Source organism: Narcine bancroftii, chromosome 7, assembly GCF_036971445.1.
Source record: "Narcine bancroftii isolate sNarBan1 chromosome 7, sNarBan1.hap1, whole genome shotgun sequence".
NCBI lineage: Eukaryota > Metazoa > Chordata > Chondrichthyes > Torpediniformes > Narcinidae > Narcine > Narcine bancroftii.
Window position 1 is genome coordinate 164,769,753 of NC_091475.1, and position 6,116 is coordinate 164,775,868.

The window sequence follows — 6,116 nt, forward strand, 5'->3', positions numbered from 1 at the left end:
AATGTAATGCTGCAGAGTCTTCCAGTCACCAGGACAGCAATTTGTAACCTTCCTCTTCCTCCTGATTTGAAGAAGTTTTCTGTTGTGCATCCCAATCTCAAATGCTAGATTATTTCATTCAAGTCTATAACCACTGCTTAATTGGAGACATAGGCTAATGCATAATACAAAACATTCTGAAATCAATCAAAGCACCTCCCATGCATCTTTGGCATACTGCTGGTTTACTCCAGTTACTATCTTAGTTCTGCTACTCCCTTATTGGTTGGGTTCTTCACCATATATGAAAAGGCAATTATCATCTGCAAGCAGTGTGAAGTGATTAGGAATGATAAACTATCTCAGGACCAAGGTAACATGCTTGCCAATCTTGTGAAAGAGGTTCTTGTGACCATTGACCAATTAAGATGTTGATAGAATGAAAGCCAATCTAATTGATGAACACTCTTGAACCTTCCTCTGCTCACAGGTTACTTCCTATCAAATCCACATCAGTAACACTCTCCAACAGCAATATATCAGTCACCTGCCTTGTTCATTTGTGCATGGCTGACTGTGGGGCATACTCATGTCTCGAGCAGAATCCAGGGAGGACGGTAAAGCATTGGAATTACGGTCAATGTTAGGTAAGAAATGGCCATCAAATCCAGCAAACAGAGGATCTAGTTCAGTGATTGTACACTTGGCAAACAATTGGTAAGATATAATTATAAAACTCAGAGCACGAAGAAACTCAGAACTCTGTCTCACTAACTATATGGCCAGTGTAAGGGCCTGCTGTTGGAAGTTGTTCCAAATCATGTAGATGTTCTTGCTGAATTACATCTTGGTCCCTGTGTCATGCCGATATTATTCAGCATGCAAAAAAAATTTCCCAGTCAAATGGTTCCAACATTCAGCCAATGAAATCAATGTGTAACCAACAGAGTGCTATTGCCATATTTCTGGGATTGAACTTACTGGATATGCTGGAGAGAGCAGGATATGTTCTGCTGTTGATGCATTTAAAATGGCAGACTGGTCAAATACTTAGTATCAAAAGATGCAGTATAAACATTAAGGTTTCTGGCTAATAAAAAAAATCTACTCCAAGCACATAGAGCTAAGAAAAGAGTCCATGGGTAAATGATAGAACAGTACACAACTGAGAACCTATCCTCAGAATGCTCTGCCTTCCACTCTCTCCACACCAATCTCAACCTCACCGTCAAATTCATAGATAAGGTTAGCACTGATGTGGTCTGGTGCACTGAACTTTATCTGGCCAAAGCCAGATGACAAGAGTCAGACGTCTCCTCTTACAAAAGAACCCCAGCAAAACTCATCAAGCCACCGTCTCAAGCATCATCTCTGAACTCATCACTTCTGGTTATTCCCCTTCCACGACCACCAAACATTGTTTTCTAACTGACCCAACATCCATAAACCCAATTGTCCTGGCAGACCATTTGTTTTTGCATGCTCCCGCTCCACCAAAAGAGTATCCTTTTACCTCAACTGTGTTTTGTCCCCCCGATCTCGTCCCTCCCCAAAACATCCACAATATATTACACTTCAAAACTTCCATTTCCCTGAAATTGACTGCCTCACCTTCAGCAGAGACATCCAATCACGGTACACCTCCAATCCTCCTTACCGAAAACCTCAAAGCCCTTCATTTCTTCCTCAATGACTGACTCAGCCCTTCCACCACCACCCTCCCCAGGCTAGCAGAATTTGTCCTCACCCTCAATAACTCCTTCTATGACTCATCCGACTTTCTCCAGGCTGGCATGGACCCCAGCTATGCCTGCCTTTTTGTTGGCTATGCTACAAACCTACAGAGGCAAGGATCCTCAACTCTTCCTCCACTTCATTGACAATGTACCTTGATGAACTTGTCGACTTTATCCACTTTGCTGCCATCTTCCATTCCGACCTCAAATTCACATCTCTAGCAACACTTTCCCCTTTGTCGATCTCTCGGTCCCCATCTCGGGAGACAAACTCTTGACAGACATTTTCTACAAACAAACCAACTCCCTCAGCTATCTCAACTATTCATTTCTACACCCTGTCCCTATAAGTATTCCACTCCTTTCTCGCAATTCCTCCATGTCCATAACATCTGCTCCCAGGTTTTCCATTCTAGGATATCGAGATGGTCTCCTTCAAAAATTATGGCTTTCCCTCTACTACCAACAACTCAGCCCTCACCCACATATCCTCCATTACCAGCACATACACTCTTGCCCCTCCACCCCACATACAACAAGGACAGGATTCCTCTTGTCCTCACTTAACACCCCTTTAATCTCTGCATCCTCTGCCATTTCTGCCACCTCTACATGATCTCTCTCCTTCCCTCTCCACCTTCTGCAGGGACCACTCACTCTGTGACTCCCTTGTCCATTTCTCCCTTCCCATCAAGCACCCCCCAGTACCTATCTCTGTGACCACAGGAAATGCTACACTTACGCCCATTCCTCCATCACCACCATTCATGGCCCCAAACATTTTCTTTCTCTCTCCCTCTCTTTTTCCCTCCCTCTCTCTCCCCTTTCCTCCAGCTCTGTGTTCACAAAGCTAGCCCCTGACAGATCAGTTTTCACCTGCCCTCCTATCTATGTCCAATTATTGCCTTTTGCCTGTTGACCTCTTCTCCTCCTTCCCCTGCCTTTTTTTTCCCTCCTCCTTCAGCCTTTTCATTCATGTGATTTCCTGCTTTTTTTGCTCATACCTTTCTTTGCTCAGGCCCAGAATGTCTGTTATATGTGGATTATGGAGAAACACATGGCCTCCCTGCTTGTCTGGAATATTGTGGATTGCAGGTGGTCACGTGTCCTCCCTGTCTGAAACTTATTCAGAAGTCACATCACCAGTCAACTGAGGTTTGACTCTGGCCACCCATTAGTGCACACCTTGCCATTGGCTCATTTGTCTTTGTCTGTAGAGTGTTTGAGCATGTAAAGTATAGGCAGCCACTGGTATCAGAGTCCAACCTGGGTCTGATGTGAATGTCTATAGCATTGTTTAGTAGTAGAGTAATTGTGGTGTACACAATAATCATGTCAACTTGATGGAATGATTAAACAGCTTTAATTACCAAAAACACGAGCATAACTGATACACTACTTGGCCAGGTTCCAGGTACAGGTGCACGAGGGGTCAAGTCCGGGCATGCCAGCCTTTATTGGAAAATCTGGGGAGGAGCCAAGGGAGGGGTCAGGGAAGGTCAGGTAGGTTCAGACTGGTCAGTCCATACAAATGCATTTCACCACAGACGTTCTCCCCTGTTTGTCTCCCATTTGTTCATTAAAGTTACCTGTGATTATAACACTAGTGTCCAGGCTTGTCTCTCTGTGAACCCACCAAACCTGATACCCTTCTAAGCACATTATCTATGGTAAACTACTATTATGTATAATTGTCTCTTCAGGCACACCTATTGGCCAATTGTACCTGTGCCCCCTCCCCACTGGCTCCTGTATAAAAGTTGCTGTTCCATGGCCCCCTCATCAGTGCAGGACAGTTAAACAGTATGAATGTGCCATTTTTCTTAAGTGAATAAAAGTCTATTGGTTTCTCAAAAAAGTCTTTTGACTAATTGATGGTCCAGCAATATCTTTATCTCCTATTGGCACTGCAAAATCTTATAAGTTCCTCCAGCAGTTTTGTGTTTTTTTTTTACCCTGATGAGAACCTCTGATATTTGGTAAAGTGAAGTCTGAGATATGTTTTTGAAGTGATTGCCCACTTTACTGATCCATTTTTCAAAGCATCAGATTGTTACAGCTTATACTCTTTTAATTATTTTCAATCACGATACAAATGGAGGGCACTGCTGATTCTCAGAACATTCTCATCAGTCCCATTTCCCCAGTTATCTCCCTGGCTCTTTCTTGTGTGCAGTAACTTTCCATTGCTTCTCCTACCAGCACTAGGGGAAATTTGCAGTAACCTACCACAGAAATACACTATTCAGCCCATCAATTATGCACCACTATTTAATCAGGAGCTGTCCCATTTTCCCACTCCACCCCACTGCCCAGCTTTTTTCTCATAACATTGGAAGCCCTGACTAATGAAGAACCTATCAATCACCTTTAAGATGGACCTGGAGGAAACCCATGTGGCCACAGGAAGAATGTGCTAACTCCTTATAAAAGAGACCTGAGGTTAGGAATGGGGCAGCAGTACTCTAGGAAGGATGTTACTCCGCTGGAGAGAGTACAGAGAAGATGTGCCAGAATGCTGCTTAGATTGGAGGATGTTACACCATTTGATTTTTAAAACATTATGCAAAATTTTAATGTGAAGATTGTTCATTAAAATTTGACACAAGGAGTTTAAATCCCAGCAGCAGCAAAAATTAAGCTTCATTTAATACAACCATTTCAGATATAGTTGTGTTGAAGGGAGAAGCCAAAATACTTTTGAAGACATGCAGACTGTGATTTGTTTAGTTATTTGTGTGACAGCAAATTATTTTTTATTGCGATCAGTCTTTGTTCAAATCCACGATGCCCCAATAATTTTACAAATAATATACCACAGATCTGGATATCTGAAGTGAAAACAGAAAATAGAAATGGAAAGTGAATTAATGTTTAAGGTCAATGACCTTTGTTCAGAACAGTTCTGATAATTTCCTAATGAACTGAGTTGCAAAAGGCACAGAGACAAAGACCAAAACGTTGCAAATACCAGATGATGTCTGTTTTAGGTTCGCGCAGGGAAGGTTTTTTATTAAACATAAAGAGTGATGGAAGCCTGGAATGCATTGCCAGGGGTGGTGGTGGAGGCTGGTACAATAGGGACATTCAAAAGACTCTTAGATAAGCACATGGATGAAAGAACAATAGAGGGCTATGGGTATGAGGTTGGAAAAGATTAGATTGTTACTGAGTGGGATTACATAGATCAGCAAAATATCATGGGCTGAAGGACCTGTACTGTGCTGCAGTTTTCTATGAACCAACATTATGAACAGCTTGTTTTAACCCAGATGTGAATGAGAACTGATGATGCAGTTTATCAACATTACTGTAGGAAAATAGTTTATATTTCAAAAGTCTGGAGATGAAAAATAACATTGAAAAAATAATTGTACTGCAATGTTGGTTTGGAACAAAATTACTATCTGTACGCAGAGAGATTGCTAAAGTGCCTGGAGTAAGTACCTATGCCTTCATCAAAAAATGGTTGAAGAAAAGAATTGTTGAACCATTTAAAAAAAAACTCAGCTGTTTGCTCAATCTCAGTGCTAAAGGTCACAAAGATGAAAAGTTACTTCTGAAAGTCATGGGAGTTAGAGTTGCAAAATGACACTGAATAACAAATCTGGAAAATAGCATGTGTCATGCAATATAATGAAAGAACTGATCAAAAAGATGTGCCTCAACATCTGTCTCAAATTAAGGAGGCAGAAATGCACTCAGTTAGAGATGGTGAAACGCAAATTTTATCAATTATTGTTATCACTACAGTGGTTGTCAGAGGGCTACATCAGGCATGAAAGTTTTAGTGGAATGCATGAATGCCCAGAAACGGATGCTGAGTTGATTTTCTTGGCAATAAAGGAGATGTTTGTACATTGCAGATTGGATATGGATTGCAGGAGAGGAGAACATTGCAATGATGCATCAGGGCCAGATGTCAGGCAAAGCTAAATAAATCAAAGATGTTGATCAGAAACTGCTTCAGCTCATGGTAAGGACCAGAATTTGAAACTTGTTCTGAGAGAAACGTGCAAGAAGTGGGTCATGATTCATCGTGTTTAATGAACATTGTGAAATTATCAATTCGTTGCCTTTCGAAAACTTCTGAGAGTTCTCCTCTCTGATGGATTTTGTTAGCTAAAGGGCTTTCTGTCCCTCTCACCATATAAGCAAGATGTCAGGCAATTGAACCAGTACTTATCAGTTAGAAGGCTATATCTGACACTTTATAGAAATTCATTGCTGCTGAGAATAGCACAGAAGCAGTGAAGAAAGCACTTAGGATTCGAGCCACAGTGACATGCTTTGACCTGCTTCTCCATCTTAAAAGTGCCTTTCAAGATCTTCTCAGCATCTAAAAATGTGGCATGACTGCTTCAGTCAAAAGTTATCAGAGCTTACTGTGCACTCATCTGA